Source organism: Gossypium arboreum, chromosome 3 (assembly GCF_025698485.1).
Source record: "Gossypium arboreum isolate Shixiya-1 chromosome 3, ASM2569848v2, whole genome shotgun sequence".
NCBI lineage: Eukaryota > Viridiplantae > Streptophyta > Magnoliopsida > Malvales > Malvaceae > Gossypium > Gossypium arboreum.
The window spans coordinates 104,948,987-104,966,650 of NC_069072.1; the positions used below are offsets into that span (position 1 = coordinate 104,948,987).

The window sequence follows — 17,664 nt, forward strand, 5'->3', positions numbered from 1 at the left end:
ACCGATCTGAGATACCACATGACCCAAGAAGCTAACCTCTTAACCGTAACTCACACTTGTGAACTTAGCATATAATTGCTTATCCCGTAAAATTTGCAAGACTAACCGCAGGTGTTCAAGATGTTCGGTCTCATTTCTTGAATAGACCAAGATGTCATCAATGAACACGACTACGAATCGATCCAAATATGGTCCAAGATCCGATTCATTAAATCCACAAATATCGTAGGGCATTAGTGAGCCCAAACGGCATCACTAGGAACTCATAGTGACCATATCTTGTTCGAAGGCGTCTTGGGTACGTCCGAATCTCGGATTCGCAATTGATAATAGCCCAACCTCAAATCTATTTTCGAGAACACCGAGGCTCCTTGCTTGATCGAACAAGTCATCGATACGTGGTAACAGATATTTGTTCTTTATCGTCGCTTTATTAAGTCGACGATAGTCGATGCAACCGCATGGTTCCATCCTTCTTTTCACAAACAACACCGGCGCACCCCAAGGCGAACAACTCGGACGAGCAAAACCTCTATCCACCAATTCTTGCAACCGAGCTTTCAACTCCTTTAATTCGTTGGTGCCATACGATACGGAGCTATCGAATTGGAGTGGTACCAGTACCAATTCGATGCCAAATTCTATTTCCGAACAGTGGTAAACCCGGTAATTCTTCAGGAAAACATCCGGTATTCACAAACCATCGACACGATTCGGGTTTCTTTTCCGATTCCTTGTCATCGAAAGCACGACGCAAGGTACGCTTCGCACCCTTTTCTTACATATTTTCGGGCCAACATTGCTGATATTACAATTGGCAACCCTTTAAGTCCGTAGACTCAACCCGAATTATTTCATTATTTGCGCACCTCAAATCGATAGTCTTGCTCTTGCAATTTACAACCGCATCGCATGGTCAACCAATCCAAACCAAGAATAACGTCGAACTCATCGAACGGCAAAAGCATCAAGTCCGCGGAAAACAAGAACCTCGGAACACTAAGGGACTTTTCTTGCACACTTTGTTGACAAGCACGTAATGACCCAAGGGTTTGACACCGAATTACAAACTCAGAGACTCAATAGGCAAAGTCTTCTTTGGATGCTAAGGTTTCACATATATATGAATGAGTAGAACCGGGGTCAATCAAAGCAATCACATTTGTATTGAAAAGAGTGAAAGTACGGTAATAACATCCGGAGAGGCAGCATCCTCGCGTGCGCGTATGGCATAAGTCCTAGCAGGAGCACGAGCCTCAGATCTGATGGTAGCATCTCTAGATCCTCTCTGACCGCCACTGACATTGCCCATATTTCTAGGTGGCCTACCTCGAGCAGTGGTAGCACCCGTGTTTGCACTCTGACTTACATTCTGTTCATGCATCCTCGGGCAATCCTTCATAAAGTGGTCGGCCGATCCACACTTATAACAGGAGCGATCACGAAACCAACAGCTCCCCGAATGCCATTTGCCACAATGTAGACACTCCGCCCTCTCTCGGCGATCATTTCCACCACTGGCGATCGAAGTGACTCGTGTGGTCACAGGGGGTCGATCGCGTCCTCGTCTAGAAAAGCCCGAAACGCCTCTAGACCGGCTCACATCATCTCGAAATCTCTTCGATGCTTGTTGAAGAGACTTTCCCGAGGACCTCTTCGAATTCTCCAGTTCCACATCACTTTTTGTTTCTCCTTTCTAAGCTCTTTGGCTTTACAAGCTCGCTCAACAAGTACTACGAACTCTCGTATCTCGAGAATGCCAACAAACATCCTTATATCATCATTCAGCCCATCCTCGTTGCGTTTACACATAATAGCTTGGACGAAATGCATTCTCGCGCGTCTGGCTAAGCCTCACAAACTTTCGTTCGTAGTCGTAACGGACATAGAACCTTGCTTAAGATCAAGAAATTCCTCCGCTTTTGGTCGATGAATCTCGATCGATATACTTTTTGAACTCGGTTTGAAAGAATTCCCAAGTCACTTGCTCTCTAGGCACCACAAGTCGAGTACTCCACCAATAGTAGGCGGACTCGCAGTAGCAAGGAGATGGTACACTTTAAGCACTCATTGGGTGTACAGGATAGCTCATCAAGCACCCGGATAGTGTTATCCAACCAAAATTCAGCTCGCTCGGCATCATCATCATCCGTAGCCTTAAATTCCGTGGCCCCATGTTTTCGAATCCTATCGACTGGGGGCTTACTTGACCTTATTTGGTTAGTCACCGGAGGTATTGTAGGTGCGGGGGTTGCATTTGTCGGGAATGGAGGTTGTGGAACAGCCGTGTTAGTTCGAATGTATTGATTAAACCATTCGTTCATCACACTATAAAAGGCTTGCCTAGCCTCATCATTCGGATTGCTGGCCATAGGTTGAGAGTCCGCCCGCTGTCCCTTGCTTGCGGGAGCAGCGCCACACTCTCCACATCATCAGCTATCGCTCGGTGGGATCGGGATCCATTGCTATAAACAAACACAAAGTCAAATTGTCGTAAATCACCACACTATCGATTCATCATTTAATGGCATGTATAGCTAGACCCCAAACACATCACGGTAGTCCTAGAATCGACTAAACCGTGGCTCGATACCAATAAATTGTAACACCCGAACCCGAGACCATCGCCGGTGTCGGACACGAGGGGTTAACAAGCCAAGTTCACATGTTTTTTCCACCAATTTGACATTTCCAGTCAGGCTGGAAAACTGCATCACTGTCGCCTTAAAAATCATATCTCGAGTTTCAAAACTCGGAAACTGGTTTCGTAAATTTTCCCTGAATTTAGACTCATATACCCATCCATGGATTTATTTCTAGAATTTTTGGTCGGGCCAATTGGTACAGTTTATTAGTTAAAGTCACCCATGTTACAGGGATCGACTGCTCTGACCTTTGTGCGTTATAACTTGAATATCTCTCTGTACAGGGCTTTAACACTGGTGCCGTTTGTTTCTAATGAAACTAGACTCAAAATGGAATCTGTAAATATAAGGCATGACTCCTAATTCTTTCTGGATAATTTATAGTAAATTTTTAAAGTTTCAACAGGGGACCCAGAAACCGTTCTGGCCCTGTCTCACAATAGCCTTAATATCTCTTAACATGTAACTCCTATGACCATTTCGTTTCTTCCATATGAAAATAGACTCATCAAGGTTCATTTACGTAGCTTATTCACTATTTAATACCATTCCTACAAATTTTGGTGATTTTCACATTCACGTCACTGCAGCTGGCAGCATCTGTTTTAAGGTAGGTCTTACCTATTTTGTAGTCTCCATGAACCAACTAGCCTTGCCATACATAGGTTCATATATGATCATCTTAACCATACCAATGGCTGATCATGTGACCAGCACTCCCATTTCCAATCCATAATCACATCATGACACCATATATATATACATACAAACCACAAATAGTCTAAGATCATGCTTCCTTTTACGAGCCATTTTCGCATGGCCGTATACATATACATCACCACATTTTCAAACCAACAAGGGTAGTCCTATACATGCCATTTCAAAGTTCAACCAAAATTTATACCAAAATAGAGGCATTGATAGTGTGGATGACTTGACTTTATTGATCCCGAATCCGATTGCTATCGAGCGAAATCTATAAAACAGAGAGCCAAAGTAACGGGGTAAGCATTTTTATGCTTAGTAAGTCTCAAGGAATATAATCAACTCTAATTACAGCAATACATTCACATAGCCAAATGCATCATTTCATTAATACACATTCTTACTTCACACTTCATCATTATATACTTTCACAAAGTATCAATCAATTCAATAACTGAAATTCATTAGTCGATTGAGCGAATGTTGCTCAAACATGTCGACTTTCCAATGCACATATAAACGTACCTTATTCTTTGGGCTTTTCGAGTGTACTAATTGAATTTATTACAGCAACCAACACTCACCTCCAGCCCAAGATTCTTTGAATATAACCGGATATAACCATGTGCTCAAATGCCTTGGTCTTAGCCCGGATAGAATGACTTCATACGAATGCCTTGGTCTTAGCCGGATGTAGCCACTAGCACAATTGCCTTTGGTCTTAACCGGATGTAATTTCCAGCATAATTGTCTTGGGCTTAGCCCGGATATCATTCAATTTCTCATGCACACATACATCAATAATCATTGGACATACATATTTCATTTTCGTTACTAAGGCTCAAACACAATTATAATCATTAGCATAATCGCCTTGGGACTTAGCCCGGGTATCATTCGAATACTCATACACACGTAAATCAATAATCAATACATCCATATTTCATTCCACATAATTCAATTAAGGTCGCTTCTTGAGGACTTACCTCGGATGTTGTCGAACGGCTTTTATGGCTATTCGATCACTTTTTCCTTCCCCTTGTCCAATTGTGGCCCTCTTAGCTCTTGAGCTAATTCAAACAAATTCAATTTATTAAAACCTCATCGTGCTAGCTTATGGCCGAATATGGCAAGGAGTTTAAATGGTCAGATGGCCACTCTTTAGCTTGAATACACAATGGTCATGCACATTTTATACTACATCAAGCAATTCAATACAATTCATTCGAGCATCAAGGAAAAGCTAAGGCCATCAATAGGCTACCTTAGGCCGAATATACATGTCCATGTTGAGGCCAATTATGCACTTAATACCACACAAAAACAGCATGCATTTTACTAGTTAATGCTTTGCATATTGTAGCTCAAAACTTATAATATAACATCAAGCACTCATATGTGTGCTAGGCCGAATGTGCTTGCAATTTCACAAGCATTCTTCAACATCTTCTTTAAACGAACATATTCATCACTTACTTCATAGCCAAAACATCATGTGCAAACATATATATACATATATGAGCATGGTCAATTTCAAGGTGTCCATAGCCACCCAAAATACAAATTTTAACTAACATGCAAGAAGCATGAACCATGCTCATGAATGCATCATGGCGAATATGACAATCATGCCCCTTTTCAACTTCAATCATGGTTGAACAAAAGAAAACTCAAAATCTTACTCAAGAGTAGACAATCCATCATTGCATGCATCATCATCAAGCTTCACACTTAGCATGCAATGGCTTTATCACCATAACAACTTTGGCCAAATACCATTTCCATGGCATAACAAAGATTTGAGCCATGGCTAACATGCACATCAAGTTAGCAACCAAAACATGCATGAAACTCCTAACACAACCTCATACATACCTTAATCTTGATGCCAATTTAGCCAAATCACCTTCTAGATCTCTTCTAAACCAAGCATGAAGCAAAAATCCTCTTTCTTCCTCCTTATGATTTTCGGCCAAAAGATGAGAAAGGATGAACACAACAAATTTTTTTCTTCCTTCTTTCTCAACTCACGGCAAGGGGGATTACCACACTCACACACATTTTTTTTTCATTCTTTTCTTACCCATGCTTATTTGTTTATTATTTCTCCCTAATGCCCAACAAAACATGTTTCATGACATGTTTAGCCCATATCTCTTTGTCATGGCCGGCCATCACTTGTACAAAGGGGAATTTGACATGCAAGTCCATTACTTTGCATGCATGCTTTAATTAGTCATCACACATTTCCCCATCATACTTTCAAAGTTCACTACTAGGTCCTTTCTAGTGAAATTCACCTTTATAACACTAAATCAATCATCAAAAAATGTCATACATGAATACACACATATTATAGGCATCAAAATAAATTTTTTAATTATTTTTTTTATGCCTCGGTTTTGTGGTCCCGAAACCACATTCCGGCTAGGGTCTATTTTGGGCTGTCACAATTCTTAAACCTTACTTTAGTGCGACCTGGCTTCTAAAACAAAAACAAGCATTTGTATGCGCCAACCCTCGAACCTAGGCACTATACCACACTCACCCCAACTATATATAAGGCTTCCCTGCATCGTTCCCTGATATAAAGAAAAAATAAAACACTTTTGCACATGCTGGGAGTCGAACCCCAACTCTCCTTCCCACTACCTAGCATGCTAACTACTAGGCCAGGTACGCTTTTTCATGCCTAGTCTTGCCCAATTTATTTTATAAGCCTTATGCCCAGATTCCCTCTATGAGGCAAAAATTAAAACAATTTTTTTCCTAGACTTTAAACACCAAAACAACAATACTTTTATAAATATATATATATTATTTTTTTCCTATCTAATAATAATAATTATAATAATAATAATTTTATAAATATATTTAATAATAAAATTTCAAATATCAATAATACAATAAATAATAATAATAATTTTCATAAAATTTTTCAAACATACATACAATAATATTTTTCTAATAATAATAATTTTATCTCATAATACTAATTAAAATTTCATAAAAATTTAAAATATCCGTAATAATAAATACAATAAAAATTTTCTAGTAGTAATTTAATTCAAATTTTTTTTCTTAAACGATAATATTTAAAACTTCTTAATTATTCAGGTTTTCTTCTATCCGAATCCCAGACTCAAAGCCCAACTCTTCTAGGCCCCAAATTCAGGGTGTTACAAGAACCACACAAACCGTCAATCTTTTTAATTAAGAATTCTACTTGGTTAGATAGCATAGTAACCGCACCGAGGTTGAAAACACCGGCTGCTTTCGTTGGCTTTGTCATCATAACTTGCCACTGATAGTTATTCAGTGACATCTCCTCAATAAATTCGTAAGCCGCCTAAGGTGTCTTATTATTGATAGTTCCACCAGCAGCTGCGTCAATCATTTGCCGAGTCGAAGGGTTCAGGCCATTGTGAAGCGTTTGGACCTGTAGCCAGAGTGGTAACCCATGGTGAGGGCATCTTCGCAAAAGGTCCTTGTATCTCTCCCATGCATCGTAGAGTGTTTCTAAATCCATCTGCACAAAAGAGGAGATATCATTACGTAATTTGGCTATTTTAGCCGGCGAAAAATAATTTAATAAAAATTTTTCGGTCATCTGTTCCCAAGTAGTGATTGATCCTCGTGGAAACGAGTTCAACCACTGTTTAACCTTATTCCTTAATGAAAAGGGAAACAACCGAAGGCGAATGGCATCATCAGAAACGCCATTAATTCTAAAAGTGTCGTAAAACTCTAAGAAATTTGCCAAGTGAGCGTTGGGATCCTCGTCCTGCAAACCATCAAACTGAACAAACTGTTGGATCATTTGAATCGTGTTAGGTTTCGGTTCAAAATTATTTGCAGCAACAGTAGGCCTAACTATGCTTGATTCAGTTCCTGTTAAATTAGGTTTAGCATAATCATACATAATGCGTGGAGCAAGATTTTGATTTACTGGATCAGCAGCAATCGCAGGAGGTAGCAGATTTTCTTGGTTTTCAGCCATCTCCTCGGTTGTGGTTGAAGTGTCATCCTCTTGCTCATCCTCTGTGTATCTTAGGCTTTACCTTCTTTCTCTTCGGTTTTGCGAACTGTGCGGTCGATCTCACCGTCAAAAAGTAGTGGTCCTGACAGGTTTCTTCTGGTCATAAACTAGAAAAACCTGTCAGAAGAAAATAAATGAAAAATTAGAAAAGAAAATAAAAATTTAAATTGCAATAAAAGTAAAATGGCTAAAGTAATAAAAATCGAGTGTTCCTAATATCCTAGTTCCCCAGCAATAGCACCAAAAACTTGATGCGTGATATTCGTGACAGGTTTTAAAAATTTATAAATGAATTGTTCTTGAGACTAACTTATTATCACGATTAAGGCAAGTGTACCTATCGAACAATAGTATAGTTCAGCAAGACCGGATTGTTGAACCCAAAGGAACCACGAGTATTAGTATTTACCTTCTTTTTATTATCTAGCCTAAAATCAAGAGGTTTGGTTATCTAAACTAATTACTAAACTAAGAATGCACAAAAAGAAAATTTGGGAAAATACTTTTTAGAAAATTCGATTGATTAAGACAATACCTAAGGAAAAATCCACCTAGACTTCACTTGTTATTTGACTCTAAATCAGACGATTTATTCATTTGACTTGATCCGTAGAAATACCTAAGTTATATTATTATCTCTCTCGAGACTAATAACTCTAACCCTAGGTTGAATAATTGAAATCTCTTTCTAATTAACACCCTAGAATTGCATTAACTTGATCTATGGATTCCCTTATTAGGTTTCACCCTAATCTAGCAAAATCTTGTCACCCTATCTTTAGGCGCGCAATCAATTCTGCTTAATTACGACAAATTTACTCTTTGACAGGGTCTATTCCTCCTCTAAATAAGAGTGTTAACTTGAATCAATATCCTGGAATATTAAACCAAGAATTAAGAACACATAATTAAGAACAAATCAAATATTTATCATACAATTCAGATAATAATAACAAGATCCGTCTTAAGTTTCATTCCACTTAGGTATTTAGGGGTTTTAGTTCATACTTATGAAGGAAAACATCTCAAAAGCATAAAGATAACTAAAAATAAGAAAACCCAAAACTCCTGAAGGAACTTGAAGGGAGATCTTCAGTCTTGATGATGAATCTAGCTTCTGAGATGGATCAATCGGCTTTCCTTGAGTAATTCCTTCCTTCCTACTCTACGTCCCCCTCTTAAGTGCCTTCTCAGGTGTTTAAATAGGCTTTAGAATGCCTAAGAGCCCTCAAAATTGGCCTTTTCTGAATAGGGTTATACTTGGGCTCGGTAGGGACACGCCCGTGTGTGATTACTCTAGCCCTTGGTCAAGGCTGTTGAACAGGCACGGGCGTGTAGTATGTAACACCCCGTTCCCGATACCGTTGCCAGAGTCGGACACGAGGGGTTCTCAAACCAACTCCCATGTGTCACACAGACTATTTTTCACATTTCCAGTCCAGCAAACTGCGTCCCTGTCACCTTAAAAATCATATCTCGAGTTCCAGAACTCGAAAACCAGTTCCGTAAATTTTCCCCGAATTTAGACTCATATATCCATCCGTGGATTTATTTCTAAAATTTTTGGTCTGGCCAATTAGTACAGTTTATTAGTTAAAGTCACCCCTGTTTTGGGGTTCGACTACACTGACCTTTGCGCATTACGACCTGGATATCGTCTCGTACAGAGCTTCAATGCTCATGCCGTTTGTTTCTAATGAAACTAGACTCAAAGGGGAATCTATGCATATAAGGCATAACTTATAATTGTTTCTGGATAATTTATGGTAAATTTTCAAAGTCGAAACATAGAATCCAGAAACCGTTCTGGCCCTGTCTCACGAAATCTTGAATATCTCTTAAAATACAGCTCATATGGTCGTTTCGTTTCATCCATATGAAAATAGACCCATCAAGCTTCGAGTACGTAATTTTTTTTAGCAATTAATTCCACTTCTACTATTTTTAGTGATTTTTCGATCTCATATCACTGCTGCTGTCCGCAACAGTTACTGCAGTAGACTATGCCAATTTCATGAATCCTTCCTTAGCCTTACTAATCATCCATCATACATGACACAAATTATGGCCACCTTATCAAAATTAAGGTTTCTAAGACTCGTGGCTATAGGTTCTAGCATCCCACTCAAACGACCACATAGGCCATTTTCACATGGCTTAAAGTTTACAACCCAAAATTTAACAAAACAAAATAGCCCATACATGCCAAATGTTCTCCTAAGTTGACTAAGAAGACAATACCAAAATTGCTCACGGTGTGATGACTTCGTTGACGGTTCCGAGCACCCAAAAGGAGACGAGTCCAAGAAACCTAAAATGGGTGACAAGAAAACACCGAGTGAGTTTATAACTCAAGAAGTCATAAGCATTCCACAACCATCCATTAATAAAATTATCATAAAATGAAATAATGAAACAAGGCCAAGTGTTCCAGCCATACCGAACTATACCATAGTTCCTTAGACCTTTCGGATCAATCTCATACCAAGTCATACATTTACATTTCATATACGATTCAATAGGATATTTGAAGCAATTTCCATACATCATTTCATTTCCGCAACAATCATGCAATCAAATGAACTTTCATCTATTCCACGATACCTTATTTACGGTAATGCAATTGAAATCATCACATAGATTTAAATCTTACCAACTCCACCCCGAGCATGAACATAGCATCTGTGACAACCCGAATTAGGGCCTAATCGGAATAGTGGTTTCGTGACCACAAATCCGAATTAGAAATAATTGTTTTATAATTATTTTGGGGTTTATGATATGATTGCATGATTGTGTGAAAATTTCGTGATGAAATTCTATGCCTAAAGTGCTTAAATTGAAAGTAGGGACTAAATCGAATAAGTTGCAAAATTTGCATCCCGGAAGTTTTTAGTATGAAATTGTTTTAGAATATTAATTAGGAGACCTTAAATATCAATTTGACCAATTTTAAGTTCATGGACAAAATTAGGACATGGAAGGAATTTTTGAAAGTTTAGTAAGGAGGGGCATTTTGGTCATTTGGATATTAAATGAAATAAAATGGGAAAAATAACACAAAATTGATCATCATCCTCCTTAGTTGCTGCGAATTCTCCTCTCTCCATAGCTAGGGTTTCTTCAATTTTCAAGCTCCATAGTAAGTGATTCCAAGCCCGCTTTTAATGTTCTTTACGCTTTTGGAATCCGGAAGCTCGATTAAGCTTATGCTAGTAATAATTTAACCTAGGGTTCATATTTGGAAAAATACCCATAGGTGAAATTTGTGTATTTTGATGTTTTATGATAGAATATGAGGTTTTAAATTATGTTAAATAACTTGTGCTACTCGGTTTTAAGTGAAAACGAGTAAAAGCAAGATAATCGGTAAAAATACCTATTGTTCATAACTATATGATAGAGTGAGAATTTGATGTTGTTGTAGAAGAGAAAATGTTCAGCATATCATAAAATATAAGAATAAGGGCTGAAATTAAATTTCGAGCCTAGGGGCAAAATTGTAATTTTGTAAAAGTTAGGGGCAAAATTGTAATTTTTCCATGATGTGATTTTGGATTGAAATAAATAGTATGAGTATTAAATGAGCTAAATGTGTTATTATAGATCAAGAAAGACGCGGAATTGATCTCGAAGCAGGGAAGGAAAAGTTTTGGACTAAATTGCAAAATTTCCACATTTTGTACCAAGGTAAGTTTGTATGTAAATATTACAATAATTTCATGTACATTCTTATATTTCAGCCTATTATATAAATATACTAGCTGATGTTAAAATATAAATCGACTATTGGAAGAATGGAAATAAATATAGAGAGAGATCCGGTTGAACATTCGGAGAGATCGAATGAAATAGAGGGAGCGTAGCTAGGTCACATGTATGATGCTGAGTGCACATCATGTGTACAAGAAAGCTACGAGACACCCTGTAGTAGCTAGGTCACATGTGTGATACGAGATGTATCCCATGTACGAGACAAATCGGTTAGGTCGCATGAGTGGTACTAAGTGTTCACCATGTGTACAAGAGAGCCGAACTAAACGAAGTATGATGGTGGGGCTGTGTGCTGAAACCATTAAATATCGAGGATTGATCCGAATTGTTCAACGGGATGGTTTTGTGGTGATATTATGGTTTGGACCTACACTTATGGTGAATGAAATGTGGTGAAAATGATTTGTGGTATATACATATATAAGATAAAATGAGGTTAGCATAAAGAATGTGTGAAAGAGTGAAATTAGCATTAAAACTGTTTTTAGATGGTAGCAGTGACGTGATTTTGAAAAATCACCAAAAATAGGAGGAATATAATTAGAGGTTGAATGAGATGTGAAATTAAAGTTTAATGAGTCTACTTTCATATAAAAGAAACAGAGCAAGCAAAGGAATTCTATATTTTGAGATATTTACAATTGTATGTGACTTGCTCAGGATGAATACGTGATCCCCTGTTCCAACTTTGAAAAATCATTAAAAATTGTACAAAGCAAATTAAGAAATATAGTTTACATGTATAAATTCCTTATTGAGACTAGTTTTAAATGAAATAGACTTCAGGGTTGTTTGAATTGTGTACTGAGAGAAATTCAATTCGTAGTGAACAGAGGTCAGATCAGTCGAGCTGTGTAACAGGGGAAACTTTAACTAATAAACTGTACTAATCGGCTGAACCAAAAATTATAGAAAAAAATTAGCAAAAAGCTTTATGAGTCTAGATTCAGGGAAATTTTACGGATTTAAATTTCGAGTTTTGTAACTCAATTTATGATTTATTTAGTGAATATGACGCAGCAGAGACAGCTTAATCAAAGTGGAATGAATAGTGAAGTTAAAGTAGATATACTTGAATTGTTGTGTAAACATGTTAGATTCTTTAATTAGTATTTACATACTTACTTACTAAGCTATAAGCTTACTTTGTTTCTCTCTTTTGTCTTATAGTGTCCTTCGGCTTGCTCAGGAGTTAAGGATCATGAAGATCTACCCGCACTATCATACTTTAGGGTATTTGAACTAAACGTTTTGAATTATGGCATGTATAGTAGGCTTAATTATTTTGTTACGTGTCATATTTGTCTAGGTTTAAAATATTAGTTCTGATACTCGACCAGCTACTTTGTACAAGCCATTAAAGTTGGCTAATATTGTTCAAGACATATGTTATACGATGCACTATCAAATTGAATGACATATTTATATCTCGGTTATGTTTAATGGTATGTGTTATATTCTGGTAATCCTTGTATCCTGTTCCGGCGACCGTAACGGGTAAGGGGTGTTACAGCATCTATTAGCCATGAACTCAAGGTACTTACTCTTTCCGCTGTCCATACTCATCTCGATAAAGTCACACCTCCATATAAATATTCAATTGGAGATATGTGTAGAGTTCGCACACATAGTGCTTAATACTCAATCACGCACACTTAGTGCCATGTGATTCAAGCCCGCACACATAGTGCCATATAGTCCAAACTCGCACACTTAGTGCCATACATTACAAGCTCGCACACTCGGTGCCAATCTAAATCACCGTACACATCTATTTCTCGCACACTTAGTGCCAAGCAAACTTCCTACACATTTCACTATCTCTTTTACGCTCAACAATATCATCTTTTCATACACATACATTTGTATATATTTCATCTCATTAAACACAATTGCATAGATATTACAATCATTTAAGCAATATCAAATATATGCTTAATGACTTACCTTGTATTGGGTAAAATGGTTCCAACTCGGCTACTCGATGTTCTTTCCTTTGCCTTTGCTTGATTCTCCACCTCTAGCTTCTTGAGCTTAATCAATAAATTAACTAGTTTAACCGTCTTGCCACATATTTATACATGACATCAACTATACTATCATCATTAATTCATCAAATCACAAAATTTTATCTCATGAACATTTAACACTTAACATTTACCCCATCTAGGCCGACTTTGCTAGCACACAAGCCTTTGGCGAATGTCCTTGACCTATAGTCACCCAAAATTTCTTTGTTCTTTAAAATTCATCCAAGACCACATTCGGCACCTCCAACTAATAATTTAGATACTCTCAAGCTCATTCACAAGTACTATTATATATCACATTAAGCATTAATTATTTTGCAACATGAATTCTATAGCATGGCCGAATACTCATGCACATACACATATAACAACAAGAACTCAAAGGCACAAAAATCTCCTTTTATTAAACATTCATCTCACTTCTCTTCATGCTTCTTCACAACAACATTAAAATACCAACCAAGAAAGACAACCTCCATGGCCGAACTTCATCTCCATCAAATAGCAAAGAAATCTAAGCCATGGGCTAGGTAGGTTTCAAACTAACAACTAAAACATGCATGAATCTTAAGGAATGACATCAAACATACCTCAATCTAGTTGCAAGTATGGCCAAGCTTCTCCAAACCCCCCCTCTCCCTTACTCACGGCAATACAAAAATTTGAGAAAGGATGAGCACTTTTTTTTTTTTTGTTTTTCTTGTTCAATTCACGGCAAATGGGGGGCATCCATGCTCATCATTTTTTTTTTCAATTCTTTAATGCTAGCTTTTATTTTATGGCTTCCTACATACACCACTAACCTAACATGTTGGAAACATGTTCCTTTGCCCATAATCTTGTCATGGCGGCCACTATCCTTAGGAAATGGACTATTTGACATGCAACTCCATCTATTTTACTTCATTCTTTTACTAACCTCTTAAAATTAGCCACATATATTTAAATCCTTTCACATGAGTCCTTTTTCTTTCAATTCACGTTCAATTTAACTAAATCAAAGAATTAAAAATTCACACATGCATTTTCACATATATTTGGCATGGAATAAGGTATTTAAATGTTTTTGTGACCCAGTTTTGTGGTCCCGAAACCACTTCCCGACTAGGGTTAAATTAGGGATGTCACAACTCTCCCCCACTTAAGAAATTTTCATCCCCGGAAATCTTACCGGTAAATAGGCTCGGGTATCGCTCTTTCATAGAGTCCTCAAGTTCCCAAGTGGCTTCTTCAATTCCGTGTTTATGCCACAACACCTTCACCAATGGGATTTTCTTATTGCGCAACTCTTTTACTTGGCAAGATCGAATGCGAACCGACTCTTCTTCATAACTCAAATTAGGCTGAACCTCGACCTCAGATGGAGTGATTACGTGTGTCGGGTCAGACCTATATCGTGGAAGCGTCGAGACATGGAAAACACTGTGAATCCTTTCAAGCTCAGGGGGTAAAATTAATCGGTACGCTACTGGCCCAACTCGTTCGGATACTTCATACGGACCGATGAACCTCAGACTCAATTTGCCCTTACGATCAAATTTAAGCACCTTCTTCCAGGGTGAAACTTTGAGAAATACCTTGTCCCCAACCTGATATTCAATGTCTTTTCTTCTCAAATCCGCGTACGATTTTTGGCGATCCGAAGCAGCTTTCAAACTTTCACGAATTACTTGAACTTTTCGCTCGCATCCTTAATCAAATCAACCTCAAGATTTTACCTTCACTAAGTTCATCCAGAATAATGGGGTACGGCATTTACGATCGTATAAAGCCTCGTAAGGCGCCATCTTAATACTTGATTGAAAACTGTTATTGTGCGAATTCAATCAAAGGTAAATACCGCTCCCATGAACCACTAAACTCAAAGATGCAACATCTCAACATATCCTCGAGTATTTGAATTATCCGTTCGGATTGACCATCGGTTTGGGGATGAAAAGCGGTGCTAAAATGCAGCTTGGTACCCAAAGCCTCTTGCAATTTCTTCCAAAATCGCGACGTAAATCTTGGGTCTCTATCCGACACGATAGAAGTAGGTACCCCATGCAATCGAACAATTTGGGAGATCTATAACTCGCCAACTTATCGGCGAAAAATCCGTGCGCGACGGGATAAAGTGAGCCGACTTAGTCGATCTATCCACAACAACCCAAATCGCATCTTTCTTACTCCGCCGACACCGGTAACCCGGATACAAAATCCATTGTCACTCGATCCCATTTCCATTCGGTATCATGATTGGTCAAGTAATCCCGATGGCACTTGATGTTCCGCTTTCACTTGTTGACATATCGACACCTTGAAACAAATTCGAAATGTCTCGTTTCATACCGGCCACCAAAATTGGCGTTTGGTCATTGTACATTTTAGTACTACCCGGTGGATCGACATTCGACTCATCGTGAGCCTCGCCCGTAATCTTCAAACAAGTTTTGAATCCCTCGAAATACATAATCGACCCTTGAACGTCAAGCAATCATTGTCGTCAATCTGAAATTCCGATTCCTCATTCGAAACACATTCGATCGTTTAGCGACCAATTCAGCGTCGACCTTCTGAGATTCAAGTATTTGATGAATCAATAACGGTTTAGCCTCTAATTCAACTACTAGCACCTCATCAGGTGAAACGGATAGGTGAGCATCCATCGTTCTCAAAGCAAACAGTGCCTTGCGACTTAAAGCATCGGCCACCACGTTGGCCTTTCCCGGGTGATAATCAATGATGAGTTCATAGTCTTTCAACAACTCAAGCCAACGTCTTTGTCGCAGGTTTAAATCTCTTTGAGTCATCAAATATTTAAGACTTTTGTGGTCCGAATAAATATGACACCTTTCTCCAAACAAGTAATGCCGCCATATTTTCAAGGCGAACACTATGGCTACTAGTTCAAGGTCATGGGTCAGATAGTTTCTCTCATGCGGCTTTAGTTGTCTCGACGCGTAAGCCACAACTCGACCTTCTTGCATCAACACACAACCTAACCCAAACAAGGATGCGCCATCAGATATGACAAACTCTTTACGGACTCTACTGTACTAGTATGGGGCCTCGGTTAAACAGGTTTTAGTCGATCGAAACTTTCTTGACAGCGTTCGACCACTCGAACTTAACATCTTTTTGGAGTAGTTTCATCATCGGTGCAAGCTATCATCGAAAAACCTTTCACAAATCGTCGATAGTATCCGCAAGCCCCAAAAGCTCCTAACTTCGGTAACATTCCTTGAGGTTTCCAATCGACTATGGCGAAATTTTGTTCGGGTCCACCTCGACACCCAATGCGGACACCACGTGCCCCAAAAGCTAACCTCTCTCACCAAAATTCACATTTCTTGAACTTTGCGATAATCGCTTATCTCGTAAAATTTGCAACACTAGCCTCGGTGTTCAGCGTGTTCAGGTTTCATCTCTCGAATAGACCAAAATGTCATCGATAAATACAACTATGAACCGATCCAAGTATGGCCTGAAAATTCTATTCATTAAATCCATAAATACCGCAGGGGCATTAGTGAGCCCAAACGGCATCACTAAGAATTCGTAGTGGCCGTACCTCGTTCTAAAAGTAGTTTTGGGTATGTCCGATTCTCGGACCCTCAACTGATAGTACCCCGACCTCAAATCTATCTTTGAAAACACTGAGGCTCCCTTTAATTGATCAAACAAATCGTCAATTCGTGGCAACGGATATTTATTCTTTATCGTCACTTTATTCAACTGACGATAGTCGATGCACAATCTCATAGTTCCATCCTTCTTCTTCACAAACAATACTAGTGCTCCCCATGGAGAAAAACTCTATCGAGCGAAACCTCTATCCGTCAATTCTTGCAATTGAACCTTCAATTCCTTTAATTCCGTTAATGCCAAACGACACGGGCTATTGAGATCGGCGTAGTACCGGTACCACTTCGATGCGAATTCCACTTCTCGAACCGGTGGCAATCCCGTAACTCCTCGGAAAAACATCGAATACTCACAAACCATCGGTACCGATTCGAGTTTCCTTTCCGTCTATTTACTCTCAAACACATACACAAGGTATGTTTCACACCCCTTTTTCACATATCTCCGAGCGGTCATAGAAGATATTATCGCTGGCACTCCTCTTAAATTAGTAGACTCGACTCGGACTACCTCATTATTTGCACTCCTCAAATCAATGGTTTTCCTTTAGCAGTCCACCACTGCATCATGTACGGTCAGGCAATCCATACCAAGAATAACATCGAATTCATCAAATGGTAGAAGTATCAGATCGGCCGGAAAACAAGATTCTCAAATTATTAGGGGGCATCTCTTGCACACTTTATCAACGAGCACGTATTGACCCAAAGGGTTTGACACTGAATTACGAACTCAAGAGACTCAACAGTAGAGTCTTCTTGGATGCTAAGGTTTCACATACATATGAATGAGTAGAGCCGGGGTCAATCAATGCAATCACACTAGTATCAAAGAGAGTGGAAGT

The 17,664-nt window shown here is 38.6% G+C and overlaps 1 non-coding gene across 1 annotated transcript; it reads left to right on the forward strand.

Moving 5' to 3' along the window:
- Nucleotides 1-6,805: 6,805 nt before the first annotated feature.
- Nucleotides 6,806-6,912, forward strand: LOC128291265 (small nucleolar RNA R71). Its single transcript, XR_008281041.1, has one exon. It is a non-coding gene; the product is annotated as a small nucleolar RNA R71 (small nucleolar RNA).
- Nucleotides 6,913-17,664: the final 10,752 nt, after the last annotated feature.